Source organism: Triplophysa dalaica, unplaced genomic scaffold (genome assembly GCF_015846415.1).
Source record: "Triplophysa dalaica isolate WHDGS20190420 unplaced genomic scaffold, ASM1584641v1 Contig5, whole genome shotgun sequence".
NCBI lineage: Eukaryota > Metazoa > Chordata > Actinopteri > Cypriniformes > Nemacheilidae > Triplophysa > Triplophysa dalaica.
This window is the reverse complement of record NW_026622639.1, coordinates 147,918-174,068: the sequence shown is the minus strand read 5'-3', so window position 1 is coordinate 174,068 and position 26,151 is coordinate 147,918. Positions and strand designations below refer to the sequence as shown.

Below are 26,151 nucleotides of genomic sequence, written 5' to 3'. Positions count from 1 at the left end.
TGTCTCAGACGACAACATCTCTGTCCTGTGTCCATAACTTCAGTCTGTTGTTCGCCTGTGAGACGTAGATTACAATTATCAACACCACCGATCATGGCCGCTATCATTTACGGAATCCTTTTGTCCTGTGACGGCAACCGTAGCTTCTCTAACGTGAGGAGGAGGGGGGTGGCAGAGATGTAGGTTGCAATTTCCTACATCGCCAATAGTGGCCTCTGAAATTTACACACAGAACCTTTAACAGAGTAAGGGTCACACATTGAAAACAATCTTAAATTAATAATATGTATCCTGCTATAATTTATAGGTGTTTCATTGGGGCTCATTGTCCTGCAAAGTGGCCTGACTGCAACCGAGTGGTAGAGGCCATCTTCACAAGGCTCTGTGCTCTGTACTCAAACGCAGTGCGCCGTGACGGAGTAAGGGTGTCCTGCTTCACAATGGTAGCACCTGCTTACAAGCACATCCGAGAGTGCATCCTCACCAATGCTAAGGTGATGAGCGAGACCACCATCCAGCTCTGCTGAACGCTGCAACAGTCACACAATGGATTTGTAAATTATCATTGTTACTGCTAAACCAAAACTTAAACCAGCTGAGGGCTACACAGAGGGTTCAAGTAATTGACGCGGTTGACTTGTAACAATGTAACAATGAGGTGCTTTGACTGGTCTAGAAACAAGTCAACAAGAAGATTTAATCCATAAAACAATGTTAATCACAATCTAGTAGCCATTTTACAAAAGCAGTAATACACAAGATTAGGTATGATCAATTGCTATGTGCCAATGCTCTTTTTTATTATTGCTTAAATGTTTGTTAATATTGGTTGTTTTATTTTTTGCCAGGTTAAGCAGGCGTTGCAAGTCACAGGAAAAGGAGATTTTGAAGCAGGGTCTCTAAGCCCCAGACACAACAATGGCAGGACCTGAGAATCTTCCTGCAGCTCTGCAGAAAGGACCAACACTCTATTCAGGCAATTTTGCTGAGCCGCACCTTTTCATCCTGCCACCAAACACTGCTGGGGAGGCAAAACTCAAGGGGAGGTCCCCCATCACATCAGGGACTTCCTGTCATTGAACCAGCACAACCTGTCTTCATTTTACCATCTGTGCAGTGTCCTACTTTGATAGATACAAGCGCGCTGTATTCTGCAGTGCCTGGTACCTCACAGGGGATGTTCTTTATCCTCCCATTATCTTCAACTATGACACCATCAGTTCAGACTCAGACATCCAGTCAAGCTGCTCCTTACTTCACTCAACAATACAGAAAGAGAAAACAGAAAAGGGAGGAGAATTGTTACAAGAAAATATGTGAGGAAGACAGATGTCATTATTTGCAGAAAATGTAACCAAGAGAGAAAGCCACCATCACATCTTCAATTCAATTCAAGTTTATTTATATAGCGCTTTTCACAATGTGTATTGTTTCAAAGCAGCTTTACACTGGCAAACAGGAAAAACAGAAAAGTTAAAACACAGCACAGTGCATGGTATTTATACAACGAGTAAGATCATTCTAATAAATATTATCTAAATAAATAGATAAATGAATGAATGAATGCAGTCTCCCGGTGAGCAGGCCAACACTGCCCTGCTGTGGCGAGGAACCCAAACTCCAATGATTGATTAATGGAGAAAGAAAAACCTCGGGAGAAACCAGGCTCAACCGGGAGTGCCAGATCCCCTCTGACGTGTCTTAGCTGCACTCAGACTGCTGACATGTGGTTTAGGTTTAGCATTTAATACCAAATATTGTAACTTCAGCATTAATAAGACAAATAGTCCGCTTTGCGCTTGGTTGTGGATGTAGTGGTCTTTGCTGGGATGGTCCGATGGTCATATTTCTCTTGGCTGGTGGTGGAACTGCCTTAGATGGAGCTGGGATGGTCAGTCAGTCTGCAGCTGTAGCTGGCGTAATCTCAAATTGGGGATGGGCATCTGTCGGTTGTCTGGACATGGTGGAACTTCTTACTACATCGGGATGGGCATCCCGAGGCAGAGGCGGAAAGAGAATAATTAGCGTAGCTAGTGTTCATTAACTATGCATTAAGTGAAAGCTTGGCTGTAAAGATGTGTATTTAATCTGGATTTAAATTGGGAGAGTGTGTCTGACCCTCGAATAGTATCAGGAAGGCTATTCCAGAGTTTAGGTGCTACGTATGAGAAAGCTCGTCCCCCTTTAGTGGATTAAGTTATCCTAGGTGTCATCAAAAGTCCTGTGTGAGCGGGATGGGTTGTAACGTGATAAAAGCTCAGTTAAGTAAGTAGGTGCTAAACCGTTCAGGGCTTTGTAAATAATTCAAAGAATTTTAAAATCAATACGATACTTAATGGCAGCCAGTGAAGCGATGATAAAACTGGGGTTATGTGATCGTATTTTCTTGACCTAGTAAGAACTCTGACAGCTGCATTCTGAACTAACTGTAGTTTGTTTATCGATGATACAGGACAACCGCTAAGTAGAGCATTACAATAGTCAAGCCGTGAGGTCACAAATGCATGAATAAGCTTTTCTGCGTCTGCTACAAATGAACTATTTTGTAATTTGGCAACATTACATTTACATTTACATTTTGTCATTTAGCAGACGCTTTTATCCAAAGCGACTTACAAGTGGGGTAGATAATTGAAGCAATTAGGACAGCATAAGTACAACAAAAGCATAAGTGCAATCAAAAAGAAGACTAGTCTCATATAGCCTAACACAGTATACGGAACCATTCATACATTTTTTTTTTTTTTTTAAGAGTAGAGAAGAAAAGAGTCAGAACAGATCAGTCAGATGTTGGCGGAAGAGATGTGTTTTCAGGCGTTTCTTAAAGATGGCTACAGAATCTGCAGATCTTGTAGCAGTGGGCAGATCATTCCACATAGGTGGAACAGATCCGGAGAAGGTGCGCGAGAGAGATTTTCTACCTTTATGGGATGGCACCACAAGACGTTGTTCGTTTGCAGAGCGTAGGGATCTGGCAGTTACATATGTCTGCATTAACGATTTTAGATAAGGTGGTGCCGAACCAGTAGTAGTCTTGTAGGCCAGGAGCAGAGTCTTGAATTTGATGCGCGCGACTACGGGAAGCCAATGTAGCTTAATGAGTATAGGAGTGCATTTCTAAGGTGGAAGAAGGCTGTTTTTGTGATATTTGAGATGTGATTTTTGAATGACAGGTTGCCCTCTAATATAACGCCTAGATCTTTAACTGTATTTGTTGGAGTAACAGTGCAGCTTTCAAGCTTTGCAGGCTGTAATTGGAGATATTCTGTTTACTTGATTTTGGTGCTATAAGTAATATTTCTGTTTAGCTAGAGTTTAAAAGGAGCAAATTACTAGTCATCCAATGTTTTATGTCCTCGATGCACTCTGCTAGTTTGGATAGCTTAAAGGAATCATCTGGTCTTGATGAGATATATAGCTGAGTATCATCTGCATAACAGTGGAAGCTAATTCCATGTTTTCTAATAATGTTGCCGAGGGGCTGCATGTATATGGAGAAAAGCAAGGGTCCTAAGATTTGACGATTTCCCATTTAAATGGACGTATTGATATCTGTCTGTTAAGTAAGATCTGAACCATTGCAGTGCCTGTCCCTGAATACCGATATTGTGACGGTGGTACGCCCAGTGCATGTCAACTATTTAACTTTGTTCGAGCGCCAGACAGTATTTGGCCTGTCAACCAATATGAATAAAAAAAAAGGAAAAAAATATGACGTTTCAGTCCGACAAATTCACCATTCGTAAGCCATTATAGATGCATAAATCAAGAGAAATTTTAATATTTCTGACGCAAAACAAACGAATAAACAATATATATATATATAAAGGTTTAAACAATATGCACGATTTCAATAGATAAATACTTATATATGCAAACAATTCAAAACATAGCAAATAATTGTCCCCAATAAAGTCACGGAGGATGCTTACAAACAACCACGAATGGCGGGGAGTCTTTGCGGCAAGGTGCATCTCAAGGTAGCAGACTGTGGGGAACCTCCCGAACTTCAAGGTAAGGATAATACAGCACTTTCTCCACCACTGCAGTCGGCGTCACCTCCATTTGAAGACACCACTCCGACCCAAACAGTGCTCACTGACGTGCTGATCTGTAGCCCTTCACGAGACCTCTCCCACGGATTTAATCTCGTTTTTCATATTTCCTCGATTGTCCTTTTTTTTCCTCGTACTTCCCACACATCCGCTATGCCATTTCACCCTCTAGACCACTCTTCAGGTTCTGATTTCTAATAGCGTCACCTGGTTCCAATGGAAATGCGCTCCACTTCTCCTCGTAACAGGTCTCATCCTCGTACTTTAAACGCCATAATTATATCAAAACTTTTTCCTTCCGCTACAGCTTTATCTAATTTCCTTAATTACAATAACCTTACATGGGCATGGGCGGGGCAAAGTTCCGGTCTGCCACAATATAATTGTGTAAACGATCTAGTAGTATTTTATGGTCTACACTCTACAGTATCGAAAGCAGCACTAAGGTCAAGGAGGACTAAGAGTGAGATGTTACCTTTATCTGATGCAATAAGGAGGTCATTTGTAATTCTAACGAGCGAAGTTTCAGTGCTGTGATGCGGTCTAAAGCCAGACTGAAACTTTTCGTGCATGTCATTATTTTGTAGGAAGGTACACAGTTGAGTTGACACTACATTTTCTAGTATTTTAGACAAGTACGGGAGATTTGAAATCAGTAAAAAAACTTCATGAAATCATTGCTACCAAGGTGCGGTGGAATACCCAGGTCAGGTGGAGTCTGTTTGTTTGTTAGTTTAGCAATTGTACTAAATAAAAACCTTGGATTGTTTTTGTTATTTTCGATGAGGTTACGGAGGTGCTCGGCTTTTGCTGCTTTTAGTGCCTTTTTGTAACAGCTTGCACTCTCTTTCCATGCAATTTTAAAGACCTCTAATTGGGTTTGTTTCCATTTTCGCTCCAGTTTACGCATTTCTCTTTTTAGGGCGCGTGTAAATAACCCTCAGTTATTTCATACGTTTGTAATTTAATCAATCAAACGTTTATTTTGACACTATTTGTAAACCATATTTTTTCTTAATAATAGTTATGTCTATTTAATTTGAAATGTTATTTTGCCCTGCTAGGTTATTAAGCATAGACCTTTATTCTGAAAAATGGCGTGTTGCCGGAAATACGACTGTCCGCTCTCGTATTGAAGTTGTTCAGAGACACGGAAGAGTGCAGAGACACGGAACCACGCGCTCACAGATTCGCATAATTACATCTAAAGATTAAGGTCATTTTCCAGCGAAAGTTAGGCATTTAGTCGCTGTTTGTTGGTTTATTTTTGATTTTAGTTTAGTATTTTTTGTTTCTGTTCTTTAGCACCCGGTTGGAAAGGAGAACAAGGTTTCTATGTAAACGTATACTCGCATAATTTGGCGTATCTTGTCTCCGTGATCATTTAATTTGCATTTGCTTAATTTATGAGAAAATGTATGTTGTTAGGATAAATGTTATTATAATTTCGTATTTTTTTGCTGTATGTAAATGTTTAGTTTTGTTTATATGAATGTGAATTCTTTACATGTTTTAATATTGTTTATTCATTTGTTATAGCTCTTACGGTGTTGTGAAGTTGAAAAAAGGGACAAACAAACCAATAAAGGAACCCATACAACATCATTGCAGGAGCATACATTCTTTACTATTCTCACCGGGCTGCTACAGTAAGAGCTTGACTTATCTATTTAATGCACTGAAGACAACGCCGATCTCACAGAATTGATGGAAGGTCTTGGCTCTCCTGTAAGAGAAATGGAAGCATCTGGCAGCATGTCTCTACAAAGGGAAATAGACATGGACCAGATTGAAGGCCCTGGCGAAGGAACAAACGAAGAGGAGCTACGTCGCTCTGTTCGCACACGGATTACAACAGAGAAAATGCTCGTCTATCAAGGAGAGGAGGCTTAAAAGGTAGAAAAAAGACTTTTACATCAGTATGATCGATGGAAAGTTGAGGCTCGCAAGGCAAGAGAGCAACTAAAATCAGATATCCCTGAAAGCGAACTTGCAACACTCAGACACCTTGGAGAAGAAAAGAGACAATGTGATGAACATGTATGAGAACTAGTGGTGGGGCGTTAACGCAGTGAGACTCTTATCGCGCGATAAAAAAAATGTCGCCGTTAATCTATTCTCAAAGTTGGGTTGGGAGCTGGGTCTATACTACGCAAGCTATGATGACTTTCACCTTGATATTTTAGCGCGGATGTATATCAGCTTAACTGCACTGTACAGGGCGAGAACGAGATTTTTCAACTCGCGTGATTCGCGTCATTCGCGGAAGCCACCTCATCATCTCATAACCAGGGCTTCATTCGCGCGATTCACGCAGCAAGTAGGTCTATTGGCTCTTTGCATTAACATATAAATCACTCGCGCTTGACACCATTCGTGTTTGGTCTGAACACAACATCACGTTACTGTGAAATTACCGCATCAAACGTGACGTGCTAACATGGATGCAGCTATGAAGCCGCCGGGTTTGCTTCAGGGAATATAAATTTTTAAGAAGCTTCCCAATAGAAACATCGACAAGACTAAGGTTGTTTGGACCTTGTGCAATGCGGAATTGGTTTAAAAAAACACTTTCTCTCAACATGTAGTGGTCTAGTTTTAGTTGAAACCAGTAACTTTGTATTGAGATCTAATGTATTATGGCTCCTGTATGACATATCGCTTGTTGCTCCCTCACTCTTTGTAAGTCGCTTTGGATAAAAGCGTCTGCTAAATGACTAAATGTGAATGTACTGTAGGAGCTCTTCCAGTCTCAAGTACCACCTAAACGGAAATCATCCCTTAGCTAATGCGGAAGTAAACACAAGTTCATCTTATTGAACATAATTTAATTTTCATCACCAATTATCATAGTAGAACAGCTTTCTCAAGCAGTTTGAGATGCATTTTGGAAACAGGAGATGAGCCCCTGGTCTAATGCGCCACCTGGCTTGAGAAACCCGTTCTCAAAGACTTACTTTTAGTCATTATTTGGGTAGCACACATATTCTGAATGCCTTCGGCAGAATTCAAATGAGCCATTTTAATCTAGATTAATCTAGATTAATCTTGGAATTAATCTAGATTAATCTAGATTAAAAAAAATAATCTATGCCCACCACTAATGAGAACGTTCGAGCCCATAACACCCCAAGCAGCGAGACTAGACGATGGATAGATGCATGTGATGCTGTAACCAAGGACATTGCGAAGATCGCCCTTGAGAGAATCTCGATATCGATGGGCTTTTCGATGATGCAAGGGTACGACAGCGTCTCCGTGAGCTGCTTGATCGAGACTTTGCCCGCTCTATCTATGGATCAACAGTCTCAAACTCCAGCTCCACATCTAGTATGCCTATAAGTCAATCTTCGGCAAGATCTCTGGTACTGGCCAAACGAACAGAGGCAGCAGCTGAACTAGCGGCTAAGGAAGCAGAATATGAAGCGCTTCAGCAAGAGAAAAAATTGAAGGCAAAGATACAACTTCTGGAAGAGAAGCAAAAGCGAGATCTCGATGCCCAGAAAGAGGAGTTGGAAAGACTGCATGCAGAAAAGGAGATAAGAGCAGCAAGAGCGAGATGGGAAGTTTATAATCAAGAAGCAAGCATTAAAAATCCGCCGATGACCACCACGTTGAGCAAAACCTCAACAACAACAAAAAATTCGCCTTCACCTAAAGCTGACGTGTCTCATCTTGCACAGGCCATTCAAGACAGTATGACATTGAATAGACTCCCTACGCCAGAACCTACGGTCCTCAATGGTGACCCTATACATTTCATTGAGTGGAAAGCGTCCTTTCAGTCGCTCATTGATAAAAGGCACGTGTTCTCAGCAGATAAGCTATACTACCTGAAGAAGTATGTCACTGGTCCCGCTCTGAAGGTTCTCGAAGGCATCTTTTATAGAAACGATGAAGAAGCCTACAAGGATGCATGGAAAAGACTTCAAGATCGTTACGGACAGCCCTTTCTCCTACAGCGAGCATTCAGAGAAAAACTTGCCAGCTGGCCCAGGATTCAGCCTAAGGATGCCGACGGACTCAGAAGTTTCGCAGACTTTCTGAATGCATGTAAGGATGCTATGCCTCATGTGAAGGGACTAGAAATCCTTAACGACTGTGAAGAGAATAGAAAGCTTGTAATCAAACTCCCTGATTGGGCAGCTGCCTGATGGAATCGTCAAGCTACTCAAACACTGAGTGAGTCTAAAGAATTTCCAACCTTCCATGATTTCGCCAGCTTCATGTCGGCTGAGAATGAGATAGCCTGCAACCCAATCACGTCCTTCTTTGCTCTTCAAGCGGAAGCAAATACGGTTAAACATAATTTCAAGCCAACTAAGAACAAGGCCAATGTCTTTCATACAAAGACTATTACGCAGCACGACGATCCAAGGCCCACTATTCAAGTCGTCAAGACGGTGAACATCATATCTACGAATGTTTTAAATTCACTTCAAAGCCCCTGGAAGAACGGAGGTGGTTCATCAAGGACTTGAAGCTGTGCTATAGATGCCTAAGGCTTGGTCACAGTGCTAGAGACTGTCGTCGCAGACATATCTGCAATACATGCAAGGGAAGACATCCTACCTGTTTGCATGAAGACAGCTTTGTTAAAAGAGTCAAGTCAGCCACTGTTCAAAACTCTGAGCACGCACTCGAGAAGGTCGCAACAACATCCTTGAGTGTAGAGTCAGGAAGTACATCTACCAATACCTCCATGATTGTTCCTGTGTGGTTGTCGTCACAAGGTGAACCAGGTTCGGAGAAGCTCGTCTATGCCCTATTAGACACTCAAAGCGACACCGTCTTTGTTGAACACGCCGTGAGTCAAGGCCTAAATGCAGAGAAATGCCCAGTGACTCTTCGTCTCACTACCATGGTGGGAAGGGATCTCCGTATGTCAAGTGAGAGAGTTACAGGTCTCCCAGTCAGAGGTTTTAATTCTACAGTAGTCCTAGAGCTTCCCCCTGAATATACGAAGTTATGCATCCCCGTGGACCGTACGCACATCCCTACGATGGATACCGCCAAACGATGGAAACATCTCTCTACTCTGACAGATAAAATTCCTCCACTTCAGGACTGTGAGGTTGGTCTTTTGATCGGATACAACTGTTCCAGAGCCTTGGCACCTAGAGAAGTGATTCTTGGAGCAGACAACGAACCTTATGCTATTCGCACAGACCTTGGATGGAGCATTAAGGGTCCTTCCCTAGAACATCAGGAAGCTTTAAGCGGTGGCAACCTATGTCACAGAGTGTCTGTCAAGGAAGTTCCCTCTGTAACACCTACACATCTTATTCGGGTATTGGAATCGGACTTCAAGGATACCAACGAGAACGCAAGGGTGGTGTCTCAGGAGGATATCCTGTTCTTGAAAAGGTTAGAAGACAACATCAAAATGAACCAGGACCGGCACTTAGAAATGCCACTTCCTTTCAAGCAGAGACCTTACCTTCCAGACAATAAGACTCTTGCAGCCGCGAGACTTCAACATCTCAAAGGAAATTAGAAAGAGACAAGGAATACAAACAACACTATGTGAAGTTCATGGAAGAGATCGTTGAGAAAGGCGATGCAGAAAGAGTGCTTGACGAAGGGAAGGAAGGAGAAAAATGGTACATTCCACATCACGGAGTGTTTCACCCAAAGAAGCAAGGAAAGTTTCGTGTAGTCTTCGACTGTTCTGCCCAATACAAGGGAATCCGCCTAAACGACAACCTGCTCACAGGCCCTGATCTGATGAATAGTCTTACCGGCGTCCTGTTGCGATTCAGACAACATCCAGTAGCCTTGATCTGTGACATTGAGCGCATGTTCCATCAGTTCCACGTTGACGAGGCAGACCGAAATTATTTAAGATTTCTCTGGTGGAGCAATGGAGATTGCGACTCTCAGCCACAAACATTCCGTATGAAAGTGCATCTCTTCGGAGCATCATCGTCTCCATGGTGCGCTAACAATTCATTGAAGCATCTCGCACGTAAAGGTGAACGTTCACACTCCCTCGGTGCAAAATTCATCATGAGAGATTTCTACATGGACGACGGAATTGCTAGTGTTGAAAACGCAGAGAAGGGCATCCAGCTGGCTCAAGAAGCTCGTCAGATTTGTAGACTGGGAGGTTTGAGGTTGCATAAGTTTGTATCTAACAACAAGGCAGTATTAGAGAGCATACCACCCTGTGAGCGTGCAGTAGATGTCCCCGCAATAAATCTCTCCCTCACGGATCAGCATTTGGAGAGAGTCTTGGGCATTTACTGGGAACTTGGAGAGGATAGCTTCAGATTTCGTGTTAACCCTAAGAATCAACCGGCAACACGTAGAGGTATACTGTCAACAGTGGCCTCATTGTTTGATCCTTTAGGTTTTCTTGCACCATTCGTGCTCATAGGAAAGGCTGTTCTTCAGGAAGCATGCAGAAACGGCATGAACTGGGACGATCCTTTCCCATGTGTTTTGCTGCCAAGTTGGGAGCGATGGAAGGTTGACCTGTCTAACTTGGAGAAGATAAACATACCTCGGTATGCTGTTCCACCTGGGTTTGGGAAAATCACAAAGAGAGAGATTCATCACTTCTCTGATGCTAGCTCTAGTGGGTATGGCCAGTGTTCTTACCTCAGAATCAAAAACGAAAGCGGTGAGGTTCGTTGTTCGTGGTAAGATCCAGAGTGGCCTCACTCAAGATCACAACAATCCCTCGGCTAGAGTTGACTGCGGCAGTAGTGTCAGTTGCAATGGATGCTATGTTGAAGGAAGAGATGGATCTTGCAGATGCAGAGACATATTTCTGGACGGACTCCAAGGTGGTATTGGGGTACATTAGCAATGAGGCCCGCCGCTTCCACACATTTGTCGCAAACAGAGTCCAGAGAATTCAACGCAGTACGACTCCCAAACAATGGCGATATTTCCTCGGACAAAAATCCAGCGGATCATGCTTCACGAGGCCTTAGTGTCGACAGTCTCGTCACCTCCAACTGGTTTGCTGGACCTAGCATTATATGGGAAAGACATTTACCTCTCTCTTCAGAAGTTGATACACAACTGGCAATTGGAGACCCAGAGGTCCAGAAAGCAAAGTCCCTGCATACTGAAGCATTAAGGTGGCCCTGTTTGTCTGATCGTCTCAAGGGTTTGTCTTCTTGGTCCAAGGCAGTCCAAGCAGTTGCACGTCTACTCCGTAGAGTAAGGAAGGACAAGTCAAGCGACCACAGTACGGTAGCAGAGCGGGAGGATGCAATGCGCATCATCATCACAGACTTACAGCATCAGATGTATCCAGATGAAATAGCCATGCTGAGCAAGGGCAAAAAACTACCTTGTAGCAACAAGCTATATCATCTGGAGGCCTTTGTGGATACCGACGGATTACTCAAGGTGGGAGGAAGACTCTGGAACACTTCTATTCCAGTTTCCATTAAACATCCAATCATAATTTCAAAGGAACATCACCTGACAAAACTCCTGATTGCCGATTGTCACAATAAAACTGGACATCAGGGTAAAGGTCTTACCATAAACAACATCAGGTCAAGAGGACTTTGGATTCCGGGAGTAAACAGGATTCGCATAATTACATCTAAAGATTAAGGTCATTTTCCAGCGAAAGTTAGGCATTTAGTCGCTGTTTGTTGGTTTATTTTTGATTTTAGTTTAGTGTTTTTTGTTTATGTTCTTTAGCACCCGGTTGGAAAGGAGAACAAGGTATCTATGTAAATGTATACTCGCATAATTTGGCGTATCTTGTCTCATTTGATTTGCATTTGCTTATTTATGAGAAAATGTATGTTGTTAGGATAAATGTTATTATCATTTCGTATTTTTTTGCTGTATGTAAATGTTTAGTTTTGTTTATATGAATGTGAATTATTTACATGTTTCAATATTGTTTATTCATTTGTTATAGCTCTTACGGTGTTGTGAAGTTGAAAAAAGGGACAAACAAGCCAATAAAGGAACCCATACAACATCAGTGCAGGAGCATACATTCTTTACTATTCTCACCAGGATGCTACAGCGCGAGTGCTGTTATGTTTCCATGGTACTATGATCTTTCCATTAATCCTTTTTGACTTCATAGGTGCGACCACTTCTAATGAATTAGAGAAAATGGTGCCCATGTTGCTGGTCATGTCATCGAGCGATTCTATATTAGTTGGAAAGGTTATCAGAGGAGTCAGATCTGGTAAGTTCTTTACAAAACTATCTTTAGTAGTTGAGGTGATTGTTCTACCCTGTCGATAACAAGATCTACAACTGATTTCTGCAGTGCGCAGTGTACATTAAATATATTGTCTTTTGGTTTAATCATGATAAGATTTTTTTCTCATACTTTTAAATAAATTATTATTTGGTTGTATTATTCGGGGGACAGACACAGTCTCTATGCATTTGAAAGCAGTAACATTCTTAACTGTAACATTCTTAACAGTTGGGTGAGAGGAACAGAGACCATGGTTAAAGTTTGTACTTACTAGTCAAATGGTGCGTAGCGTCTTTGAGATGTTGTCAGACAGAATTTCCGCTCCAATGCTGCTGGGGTGCAGCCCGTCGGGGCGGAAGAGCCTTGGTCGCTCCCAGAACAGATCAAAATTATTTACGAAGAGCAGCTTCTGTTCAATACACCATGACATTAACCAATTATTAAGCGTATATAGTCTACTGAACTTTAAATTCCCTCGTCCTTGCCTGACAGCGCAAAAGTTTATGGACACAGGCTCAAAGAGTGGGGCGGTAACAATCCCTGGCAGGGACCCCTCGAAAAAACTGTGAAGTTCTGCTGAGAGGTCTCACCGAGATTTGAACTCGGATCGCTGGATTCAGAGTCCAGAATGCTAACCATTACACCATGAATCCTGTTCTTTACCTGCCACATCGTCTAGAATAGGCCGCTCGGTCTTGTGAAGGCAAGAGCTTCGCGGTAACAATAGCAAATTATTGGACAGATCCACACTTGGACAGGCCAAAACCCGGGATCGAACCAACGACCTTTAGATCTTCAGTCTAACGCACTCCCAACTGAGCTATTTCGGCCATACTTGCAGATTTTAGACCTGTGCATCGGAGTTCGCGAAAGCACCCTGGTGCTGTAGCCTTGAAGGTGGACAGAATGCTAGAGTAAATCTTTGGCTAGTACGGGTATCGAACCCGCGACCTTGGCGTTATTAGCACCACGCTCTAGCCAACTGAGCTAACCGGCCATGGGAATGATCTTTTCACGATCCAGATTGACATAGTGCCACCTTGAGTGTAGTAGCGTTAAGCGAGAATCATACCCCTAGACCAACGAGCTGAGCAGTGATTGTGATTTCCAGACGGAAAGGCAATGTAAGGGAAGTTAGGTAAACGGTGGACAAAACCCCATTCATATTGATTGCCATTGGACGACTATGGGTGCGAAGGGATCGTGTGGCTCATTTTGACGCCCAATCTACGCACTTTGCGATGGCGAGTGGCACTTTTTCCCTTATCGTAGTATAGGGTCCATTTTCCGGCAAAGGCATCGTGCGGACACCACAAGAGGTGGTGAAGTACTGCGAAATGTACCATTTTGACGCGAAACGCATAAGCAGCCCCCTAACTGCCTAATCTTCATTACTGTGTCCAAAAGGTGCCTTTTGCATCGCCCTAACCACCTAACTCTACTGCAGTCTTCCTCTCGTCCATTGCGTACCTAGAGTTGGTAGTTTGACGGCCCTTGCTCCCTTGCTGCCTATTGATTGCGCTACACAGCTAAAGTGCTGAAACGCGCCCTGGTGGGGAATCTGACAAAAAGTCGTTGGATATGCACGCCGACCGCGCCAGGCGGTGCGCGGGCACTCAGAGGTCCAAGCGAGCTATCGAGATTTACGAAAAATAAGGAAAAATATTTAACCTCACGTCTCGACCTAGCCCCCTTGGTATGTCCTCGAGGGCCACGAGGGCCACTTTCTGTTAGGTTTCTGGCTCCTGAGGCCTGCGTGGGCCGTACGGGAGCCTCTGACACGCGCAACCTATTCTGGTGTGCTCATAGGTGGCTATCGTACGATGACCCCAGAACTGACCCTGGAGGTTCGAACGACCCCAATTCAAATTCTGTCTAGTCACGGCCCCTCATTCGTTTCCTAGTGTACGGAGTGCGTACGGCCACGTTATGTGCTATATTGCCCGTTTAGGGTCCCTGTGAGATATTAATTTTTTTTGAATATTTTTTGTGATTTTTTTTCGAACACTTGCCCTACTGCTAGGGGTAAGGGCTTTGAATATGTGTTGCTTAATGATGTGAAGGACTAGCATTCGAAGCCCCAAAGCTTTTGCACAAAAATAAAGGATAAATAGGAATAAAAACCTGGGCAGAAACATAATTCTGTCAAAAGTCCACTTGTATGCAAAATAAGCTTTTTATCACCCTGAATTGTGTAATATATCTTTACGGGGTTCTTCTAGAATACATATCTGTGGGTTTGTCATACGAAAGTCGTTTAAAGTCTTAAAATAAGATATTTAAAGTATTGTCCAATGGAAGCCTACGAAGTCACTGTCAAATAAGTTATGACTGTCACTTCCGGTGTTTTGATGAGTAACAGGAAGTCCCAGTCGTAACTTATTTGACGGTGCCCCCGTAGGTGTCTCATGTACACATCATTTCTATGTTATGAATGTACACTTTTCCCATTATTTACCTATGAGGGCCCCATTGGATAAGTTACGATAAAACACTCATAACACTTTTAGCATGGCTCCCATGGGTAAAGGATGGACACACCATTGTTATGCTTCTGGAACACAACTCTGAGCCTTATTGCATATCAGTGTGAAGGATTGTGTCTCAAATGGACTACATTATTATAGCTCCTTGCCAAGGTTAATTAATGGCTCTTAATAGGCAATGTCTATTATTTACCTATGAGGGTCCCATTACTGTACATGCCACATGTAACTTGTTTGACAGGGCTTGTGACAAAAAAAAACGTATGTCTTTAAAAGTTTTAATAATTATTTGAATAAAAATGTTAAAACTTTATATACATCACGAATGTACATAATTTTTAAATGTGATAGACATTAAAAAAAAAAAAAAAAGATAACTTATTTGACAGGGCTTCCATAGATAAATGATGTGCTTTCCTGTGGCTCAGTGGTAAGACCATTGCGTTATCAACACAAGGTTTTGGGTTCGATCCCAGGGGATTGCAAATACCTATGTTAAATGTATAGGATGAAGCAATGTAAGTCGCTTTGGATTTTACCCATCACTCCCAGGTAACCCCACTGCACACGTCGGATCATTTCCTCATCACTCTTGATCTCGACTTAACTTCTCCAGACACTACACATGCCTCCCCACTGGTCAAATTCCAACAAAACCTACGATCACTCTCTCCCACCCGCTTATCCTCTGCTGTGGCATGGCCTCAAGAGAGCGATTCACACCAGACATCCCAAGAATATTGCTGATCTGAAACACTTTTGTAAAGAGGAATGGTCCAAAATTTCTCCTGACCGTTGTGCAGCTCTGATCTACAACTATAGGAAACGTTTGGTTGAGGTTATTGCTGCCAAAGGAGGGTCAACCAGTTATTAAACCCAAAGGTTCACATACTTTTTCCACCCTGCACTATGAATGTTTACATGTGTTCAATAAAAACATGAAAACGTATAATGTGTGTGTGGTATTAGTTGAAGCAGACTGTGTTTCTCTATTGTTCTGACTTAGATGAAGATCAGAACACATTTTATGACCAATTTATGAAGAAAAATTAAGTAAGCCCAAAGGGTTCACATACTTTTTCTTTCAACTGTATTTAGAAAAAAGAGCAACACAGCCGCAGAAGCAAAAGAAAGAGCTTTTGCGTTGGAGAAAATTGCTTCACGTGTTAATGCGCGAGTTGATATGTCAATCACTTTTATATTTATTTTGTTGAAACTGTGAAAATGGGATTTATATTACTGAATTTCAAATACAATAATATCATTCATTCAGGAAATTTTAAAGAAATAAAATGCTCTTGCTAGCAGGATGCCTGATGGGAAATGTTAAATATACTACTTAAACTGGCCTTAAAAGTTCAGATAAATGTCCAAACGGGGCCTCACAATTCTCTCCCGACATAAATGTAACTCTCTGCGAATTAATTCAGCTTCCTCATCTACGCGTTCCTGAATAAACGGACATGCCATTTTAAGGTCTGTGTGACTAATTTGAGCGTGATTAGGAACACGAATCAATAAACAATTGGCGTATGCAATTTCAACACCGCTCGCGCTTCTAAAAGGGGGCGGAGATTGTAACAAACCCTGGGTTTGCGGAATAAAACCTGCTTCCGACCAGGTTAGGTTCACTGAGTATGTTACTCTGGTTACTCAGTCGGAGTATAAGATACCTTGATTTCTGAAATGGGCTTGACTTACCCCGCAGTCGCGGGTTTGACATACCTACCATTCTGAAACCAAAAACCCTGAGTATTCCATTTTCTGGGATTGACTTACTCAGAGTTTGCACTTACCCTGCTTTCTGAAACGGGCCCCTGCAGTAAGAGAAGTATGAGATTATGTTTTGGATACCTTTGTAGTCTGAGAGTGATATTACGTTTGAGGCACTTGTACGTTGTTTCTTCATTATGAAAAGATTGATTTTGTTTTTTAATTAGTTAAAGTGTTCTTTTGATTGTTGAATGTAACTGTATCCTTGACATATTTAAATGTGTGTTTATAGGTTCAGATTGCAGCAGATTCTATGTGCATGTGTGTCCTCTATGCCGTTTTCAAACAAAGAGCCTCCTGAATAGTACAAGCGCACAGTTGCAGAAACTGAGGCCATGGTAAGACAATATGTAAGAGGATTCAAAGATGTGTGGGCTAGATGGTCAAATATGTTTATTTTTTTCGTGTGTTATTCATTTTAGCAAGACATCCTATGACTATTAAGGAGAGCAGTAGACTGTTTGGGTGCTATGAGCGAATAGGTTTTGTTATAGGTAGTGTCGTCATGTATTTTTTAGTCGTCCTGTTATGGTGATATCGCGAAGGTGTATACAATATTAGGAAGATACTATACAATGGGCATGTACTATGACAAAATGACAGTCGGTATGTCCTATGAACAATATAAACAGAAGGCTATATACTGTGAACATTAATGTAAAGGTGGTTAGGAACAGATAACAATATAGACTATACAATAGTGCAAGTGACTTGAGTGTGCATTAGTTACAGACATTAGCTATTAAAGTTACAGTGCAGTAGATGAGTTGATACGGTTATTAAAGGTGCAATACATGAGTAGATGCAGTTATACATTTACAGTGCATTAGATGAGATAGTGCAGTTATTGAAGTTACAGTGCAGTTAATGCAGAGGAGTCCTTGAGAATGCTGCGAGCTCGACGCAGACAGCGTTTCTTTTGGATGTCCTCAATGAAAGAGAGTGTAGTCCCTGTGATGCGCTGGGCTGTTTCACCACCCGCTGCAGTGCCTTGCGCTCAGCAACAGAACAGTTCCCGTACCAGACTGTGACACAGTTGGTCAGGATGCTCTCTATCGTACAGCGATAGAAGTTCACCAGGATAGTTGAAGACAGTTGGTTCTTCTTCAGTGTCCTCAGAAAGAAGAGACGCTGGTGAGCCTTCTTGACCAGGCATGAGGTGTAGGTGGTCCAGGACAGGTCCTCCGAAATATGGGTCCCCAGGAACTTAAAAGTGGAAACACATTCAACAGCCGTCCCGTTAATGTGGATGGGGTCGTGTGTGCCTCCTTTCGCCTTCCGGAAGTCCACGATGATCTCCTTTGTCTTGGAGGTGTAGAGGAGCAGGTTGTTGTTTGAGCACCATGTGGCCAGGTGCCGTACCTCCTCCCTGTAAGCAGTCTCATCGTTGTTGCTGATGAGACCAATCACTGTTGTATCGTCTGCAAACTTGATGAAGGAGTTAGTTCCATTCACAGGCCTGCAGTCGAGTGTGAAAAGGGAGTTGAGAAAGGGGCTCAGTACGCAGCCCTGTGGTACACCAGTGTTGAGGGTGATGCTGGTGGAGCAGATGTTGCCTAACCTAACAAGCTGAGGCCTGTTCATCAAGAAATCCATAATCCAGTTGCAGGTTGAGTTGTTTATGCCTAGGTTTCCAAGTTTGATGATAAGCTTGGAAGGGATGACGGTATTGAATGCAGAGCTGAAGTCTACAAACAGCATGCGTGCATAAGTGTCCTTATTGTCCAGATGTGTGAGCACGGAGTGCAGCCACATAGACACCGCATCATCTGTGCTCCTACTGCTACGATAGGCAAATTGGTATGGGTCCAGTGTGGATGGTAGAGAGTCTTTTAGATGTGACAGGACCAGCACTTCATGACAATGGGTGTGAGTGCTACAGGGCGGTAGTCATTCAGGCATGTCGGGCTGGAATGTTTTGGAATGGGCACAATGGAGGTCGATTTAAAACATGCAGGAACCACTGCTTGGGCGAGGGACAGGTTGAAGATTTCCGTGAAGACCCCAGCGAGCTGCTCCGCACATGCCCTGAGTACGCGACCAGGGATGCCATCTGAGCCGGCAGCTTTGCGCGCGTTTATCCGGCTTAGTGCAGTGAAAACATCTGTGGAATTTAGTTTGATGATTGGGTGGTTAGTAGAAGGTGTGAGCCTGGTGGCGGGTTCCTTATTGTCTCTCTCAAAGCGTGCATAAAAGTCATTAAGCTCGTTCAGAAAGGCAGCATCTGCGGCTATGGGGATGGAGTGGTTGGGTTTGTAGTCACTAATGGCCTGGATGCCCTGCCATATGCGTCGAGGGTCAGAATTGGTAAAATGCTCCTCTAGCTTCAACTTGTAGCAGTGCTTGGCCTTTCTGATGCCCCTCTTCAGATTTGCCCTGGAAGTACTGTAGGCATGTTCATCACCTGATCTGAAGGCAGTGTTGCGTGCTTTCAACAGGAGGCGCACTTCCTTGTTCATCCATGGTTTCTGATTGGGGTATATGGTGATCTGCTTCTGAGTTGTGACACCATCAATGGTGTTATTGATGTAGTCCAATACAGAGGAGGTGTAGCTGTCTATGTCCGTGTGAGAGCCACTAGTGGCCTGAGAAGCAAACAAACTCCAGTCTGTGTGTAGAAACCTTTCCTGGAGTGTGACGTCTGCCCCCGCATGCTACACCTTGATGGTCTTCACTGATGGCTTCACACGATTAATGAGAGCTGAATACTTGGGGGTGAGGAACAAAGAAAGGTGATCAGATTGACCCAGGTGGGGGAGGGGTGTTGCGGCGTAAGCTTCAGCCATGTTTGTATAGAAATGTTCCAAAGTTTTGTTTCCTCTTGTGTGGCAGGAAACATGCTGGTGAAACTTAGGGAGCACTGTCTTTAAGTTTGAGTGATTAAAATCTCCCGCAACAATAAATGCAGCCTCCGGGTGAGCAGTCTGTTGTTTACTGATGGCTGCATGAAGTTCTTTCATGGCAAGCTTGGCATCAGCATCCGGTGGAATATAAGCTGCCGTTATAATGGTGGAAGTGAATTCCCGTGGCAGGTAAAACGGTCTACATTTAACCATGAGAAACTCATGTTTAGCCGAGCAGTGTCTTCCGACAATAACAGAGTTCGTGCACCAAGCTTTATTGACATAAATGCACAGTCCACATCCTCTTGTCTTACTGGATTCCTCTGCCGTTCTATCCGCGCGGTGTGTGTTGTAGCCCGCTAACTCAATAGCGTTGTCCGGTATGCCGCTGTGTAGCAATGTTTCCGTGAAGATTATGACATCGCATTATCAACAACAAAAGACTTTTGAACTGCAGAGTCGAATCTCATCCATTTTGTTCACTAATGATCGCTGAGCCTCGCGATGTTCACGCGCCGCCATCTTGGTCTAAAAAAGATCTGATTCTGTCAGGGACTGTCAAGGAGACAATGGAGGAGAACCAAAATGCAGGCAGAGACAGACGTAGGGGTAAAAACGGGTATTTATTTATAACAAAAACGAGACAAAAAGGCAATACAAAACCCACGATGGGGAAAACAAGACTGGGTAAACTATAAAAAATAACAAGAACAATAAAATTAGATACAAAACTAAACTAACACTTACTAGAATGCGAGAAAACAGGAACAAGGTAACAAGTAGGGATGAGCGTGTACAGCATTATCTGTATCTGTATCTGTTAACCATATGAATTATCTGTATCCGTATCTGTACTCGGACTGGGCAGGGCCTAACCCGGAAGTGGAAGGGATTTAACCCAGAATAGTTTCGGGTTGTGTTGAGATGGGCGGGGTTTAACCGGTATGTTATTTAAGCATGCAATTGATATGGGTTGATCAAAAATTTTTATATATATTGCTGATTATAAAACTATTTACATAACAGCATCAGCCTTGAGCTTCAGATCAATGGTTTTGATCACGATAACAAACCAACTATATACAGAACAAGTTTGGCAACAATGAATATAACACATGTGGTTGCAATTATGAAGTAAAATGTAATGAACAAGAGTTTTCATCTCAACATAACTTTAGGTAAGAGCCTGCTGACGGTTTAAAAAAGAAAAAAAAACTCAGACAGTCAGAGACGCAACGCGAGTCGCATTCTACCAAGCACCACGTCTGAACAAACCCCACGTTTACCAAACTCTACTGGTTAATAAGTAAGTACTACAAATCGAATTAAAAAAACCTGAAGCTGAAGAAACCCTAAACGTTAACGGAAAAGACCCGCAACCTGAGTGACTGAGGGAGAGACAGAAAGAGAGATCTGTTCTCTTCTCAGTGTTCTGTGTGTGAGTGAGCAGAGCGGGACACAGTCAGCAACACAATAAATCTGTATGTGTGTAGGGGAGGGGCCCTGAGACTATCACACAACGCAGACACAGTCAGCTACCCAATGAGGATATTTATTCAATCCGAGCACAGATATTGACTCGTATTACTCGTATGATACTCGTACTCGGCAAAAGTGCTTTATCCGTACCGGATACTCGTTTAAGACGAGTATCCGTCTCAACTCTAGTAACAAGGAAGACTGGGTGACTTTAACATGGAACAGCATACAGCTACAGACGAGGTAAGCTGTATACATACACGCACACTGAACCATCACAGGACAATGAACACGAGGATGTTTTAAAGGGAAGAAAATCAAGAGGGAACAGTGGGAAGGGATAAACTAATTAGCACAAACTAGGAAACAGGAGGGCATGAACGATGACGCAGACCGGAGAGAGATGAAATCGTCTCTCTCCCACATGAAACAGAGGATCCTGTATGATTCCACCTCTAGACCAAGAAATACCCGCAATGGGGAAAACAAGAATGGGTAAACTACAAACACTAACAAGGACACAGTCTAATTAACCAGATAGCATTCTGCCGTGCCGCTGGCGGCACACTGCGTGTTTTGGTTGATTACATCGGGAAATACAACAACTTAGAAAAAAAAAACTAAACATATCACATATCTTTAAAAAGCTGAGATTCTTGTGATTCGAACAATGTTAACCATTTTAAGATACAATCAACACAGCCAATGCAATCAGAGTCTTTGTCAGACAACCAACAACCAAATAAGCAGCAACAAAACAGAAGTAACTCACCCATAAAGCCTCCTGGTAGTCCACTGATCCATAACATTCCAACAAAAACGGTATAGTTACACTCTGAAGGGTCCAGTAAATCCAATTCAGTGAAATGTTTAGTCCACAACACATAAATATTTCAATAAACATCAAAGGAACATGGTAGTATCATTTCCATGTAGCCGACAGAGCTATCAAATCTCCGACGCATTCTGTGGTGTAGCGTATCTTCACTTGTAAACATTGCAGATTTCTTTATTTCGAAATGGCCACTGACCTCTGCCCTTTTGATTGACACCTTATTTGAGCGAATAGGTGCATCTAAGAGGTGACAACAGCCAGTAATAGCCAAGGGCCGCTCAGGATGAAGGATGGGACCGTCCTCTATTTGATTGACAATCGATCCTGTCGCGTCAGAGTTTGCTAATGACAGGCCTATCTGATAGCCAATAAAATTCTGAAAAGATGAATATGCAGCTTCACGGGAAAAATTAAACCTGTAAGTAGAGAGGTCCGTGCGCAAATACGTGCGGCTATGCGTAAATTCTAACAGGCAACCTTGACCGTGCGCAAAAGCTGCTAGGAAAGAGTGTGAGCGAAAAAAAGTTACATATCTTTAAAAAATGGCGAAAAGAGGCAGTAGAACATACTTCTCACTTGAAGAAGTTGTTGAGCAATGTACCAGGCGTGAGAGTGATTTTTCCGATGAAGATATTTCAGAGCAAGAGAGCGATGTTTCCTCCATTGACTAAGTAGGGGAGGAGATATTTTTGGATGGGGAAGATGTCACTCTCGACAAGTAAGTGTTTTCTTATATTATAAAACATATTTTACTGTTGGTACTGAGGTTTATGTTTTGATGTGAACATTATATGCATGTAAAATAGTAGAATATAGAACTTTATTATTTATTTTTATTTTATATCACAGACAATCATCTGACAACGAAACAAATGAAGACTGGATGCCAGTCACCAAAAAGCAAAAAGGACATGATGACAGCACCTCATCAGGAGAGGAGTCTCATCCCAAAACTTCCCAGAGAGGTTCTGCCAGCAGAAGACCAAGAGGCAGAGGAAGAGGGAGAGGGAGAGCAAGAGCTACTGTACGAGGGAGAAGTGGCAGCAGAAGCAGTGCCGCTGAAATGGCAAACAGCACATCTGAAGAGAGATGGAATGATGTGGACACTCCAGACGTGACACCACCACAGCCCACCTTCAGACCCACCAATTCACCCGGACCTAAGGTTATATGTACAGCTACCTACACAGTTTTACAGCTTTTTCCACTTTTTTTTACAAACTCCATGTTACTGACAATAATTCAAAACACCAATGACTATGGCCAAACTCACTACTCAAAGCCCTCCAACCCGTGGATTGACGTGACATTACAGGATATGTTTGCTTTCATTGCCATGATCATTTATATGGGTATTGTAAAACTGCCTGCGATAACTGATTACTGTCGAGGAGGTAATCTATACAGCGTGCCATTCCCAAAAAAGGTTCTAACAGGAAAGAAGTTTCTTAGGATCTGCCACTCCCTTCACCTCAGTAGCTTGGTGGATGATGCTGTCAACGAGCAAAGAAGAGGTACGGCAGAATTTGATCGACTGTGCAAAATAAAGCCACTGTATGTTCAAATAAGGGACGCCTGCAAAGCAAACTATCACCCTGGCCAGGAAATATCTATAGATGAGCGTATGGTTGCCTCAAAAGCACGTATTGGGATAAAACAATTCATGAGAAATAAGCCTGTTCGCTGGGGGTATAAACTTTTTGTTTTGGCAGACTCCAGCAATGGCTACACATGGGACTTTTTTGTGTATGAGGGAAAGCTGCAGGGAAACACTGGCAAGGGGCTCAGTTATGAGTCTGTCATGGAGCTTGTTGACACACAGTTGCTTGGCACTGGATACAAGCTGTATGTAGACAGCTTCTACACAAGTCCCTCCCTTTTCTGTGACCTCCTTCAGAAGAGGATCTGGGCATGCGGAACCATACGGACAAATCGAATTGGCTTTCCAAAATCCAAAACAAATAGTCTGGACTCTAAATCTCCCCGTGGCACCATCCGATGGATAAGAAAGGACCCCCTCCTCTTTGTCCAGTGGCGAGACACAAGGGACGTGTTCATGTGTTCAACACTCCACACAGCCCATGCAGGAGACACTGTTCAGCGGAGAGTCAGAGATGCAGATGGGCACTGGGTGTTGAAGGACGTCTGTGTTCCACCAACAGTGAAGGAGTACAACCGGTATGTATTTTATGATCAACAATATATTAAGCTATTTGAAATGAATAAAATATGTGGCTCAATGTTGTTGTATCTGTCCTTACAGGTGCATGGGTGGAGTGGACCTTTCTGATGCCCTAATCAGCTATTATAAAGTGATCCACAAAACCAAGAAGTGGTATAAGACCTTTTTTTATCACTTCTTAGACATTGCCATTGTGAATCCCTTCCTGATATACAAGCATATCACAAAAGGTAAAGGGGAGGTACCAATGCACCAGAAGGCTTTCAGGGAGACACTCATTGAGGAGCTGGCAGCGGCTGCTGACATACCAGCTCCAACGCCCACTCCACAGGCCGTCTGAGGTGCAGGCACTGCCATGCAAAGACTCCTGTAAAATGTTCAACATGTGATGTGTCTTTATGCTTTTTGCCAAGCTGTGATTGTTATAACGAGTGGCATGTTGCCAATAACCTGTAATATAATAATAACATTTGTAAATAGTTTGGGTTTTATACAGTTATTTAGAGTGTTTGTTCTAATATTAAAAAGTATTTTATTACTATAGCACTTAGTCTATAGTGTCTTTATTTGCACAAAGTATAGTTTTAGTTACTATGTGTCATCCAAATTCATTGTCAATAATTGCTAAGGAATATAGTAGCTCTAAGTGTAAACTTTCATTAAAGCCCAAAATTATGACTGTACATTAAAGCATTCAAGAATAACAGCATTTTATGTGTAAATGGCAAAGGGACATTTGGAGTCTCCAAGTTGCCTTTCTAGAAGGCCGCCTAGATATAAACTTGGATAAACATGTGAAGAACACAAATTTTCTAAGGTATTGTCATCAAATTTTCTTGGTAAGGCTTGGTAAGGCTTCATGCTGTGATCCCAATGTGTTTTCCAGCTAATTGCTCCCAACTATAGTCATATGCAGGCAACTGTTTAAAAAAAAAAAAAAGTAGGCGGAATATTCTTTTCCCCTCTTTCAGTCTGTTTAAAATTATATTACTCAATAACAGTAAGATTTGCAGTGATTCTGACTGTAAAGGAACAAATTTCAGAGTCTCACCTTTCAAAAGATACCAAAACCATGCATATACTCAAAATGATTCAAGAACAGTATGCACTTTACTTTGGGTATGTATTTTTTTGGCATTTTTGCAAAATTTAACAGGAATGCTAACTAGAACAATAACACTTGATACAAAACTTATCTAACACTTACTAGAACTCGAGAAAAGATGAACAACGTCAAACAGCTACAGACGAGATAAGACGTAAACGTTCAATGAACCAGCACAGGACAGTGAACACAAGGATGTTTTAAAGGGAAGAAAATCAAGAGGGAACAGGTGCAGGGGATAAACTAATTAACACAAACTAGGAAACAGTAGGGCATGAACGATGACGCAGACCGGAGAGAGATGAAATCGTCTCTCTCCCACATGAAACAAAGTATCCTGTATGATTCCACCTCTAGACCAAAAAATACCTGACAAGGAGAAGTGGAATCATGACAGATTCCTCCTGGGAAGCAAGTGATATGTGTAATTGACAGTCTTTATTGCGATGTTTTGTATGTTTCTGTTTTGGTTTTCTCTGGGGGTTTTTTTCCTTTCCAGAATTGGGGAATTAGTTGTGGCCGAGATCCTCTGTTTGCCTGCTGTGATTAGTGGTTTGTAGTGTTCACAGTAGTTTACACAGGTGGTTTTGGTGTGCTGTGACTTGAGCGAGCACAAACGATTGCAGAGTTATTGGAGGGATGTGTCTGGTTTAATGCAAGTTATTAAATGTTATCTGTATTTTAGATTATGTACTTGTAATAAATTATTTGTCATACATATCCTTGCTGTCTGATATCTGTCTTAGCCAATAGTGAACCTGTGTGCTTTTGGTGCTTGTATACTAAATTTGGGTCCTCAGCCATATCAGAGGTGGTGTAGTCGGCTCCTTATCTCTTTCTCTTGCGCGTCCACCACATTAGTTTGTCTAAATTACATATATACAGTTGAAAGAAAAAGTATGTGAACCCTTTGGGCTTACTTGGATTTCTTCATAAATTGGTCATAAAATGTGTTCTGATCTTCATCTAAGTCACAACTGAGAAAATCTTAATAGCTCAGATTCACAACCGAGAAAATCTTAATAGCCCAGATTCACAACTGAGAAAAATGTTAATAGCCCAGATTCACAACTGAGAAAATCTTAATAGCCCAGATTCACAACTGAGAAAAATGTTAATAGCCCAGATTCACAACTGAGAAAATCTTAATAGCCCAGATTCACAACTGAGAAAAATGTTAATAGCCCAGATTCACAACTGAG

The 26,151-nt window shown here is 42.3% G+C and overlaps 3 non-coding genes across 3 annotated transcripts; all 3 read right to left on the bottom strand.

The window, feature by feature from the left end:
* Positions 1–12,827: 12,827 nt before the first annotated feature.
* Positions 12,828–12,899, bottom strand: trnaq-cug (transfer RNA glutamine (anticodon CUG)). The gene has a single exon. It is a non-coding gene; the product is annotated as a tRNA-Gln (tRNA).
* A 104-nt stretch (positions 12,900–13,003) lies between these two features.
* On the bottom strand, positions 13,004–13,076 carry trnaf-gaa (transfer RNA phenylalanine (anticodon GAA)). The gene has a single exon. It is a non-coding gene; the product is annotated as a tRNA-Phe (tRNA).
* Positions 13,077–13,169: 93 nt separating this feature from the next.
* trnai-aau (transfer RNA isoleucine (anticodon AAU)) lies at positions 13,170–13,243 on the bottom strand. Its single transcript has one exon. It is a non-coding gene; the product is annotated as a tRNA-Ile (tRNA).
* Positions 13,244–26,151: the final 12,908 nt, after the last annotated feature.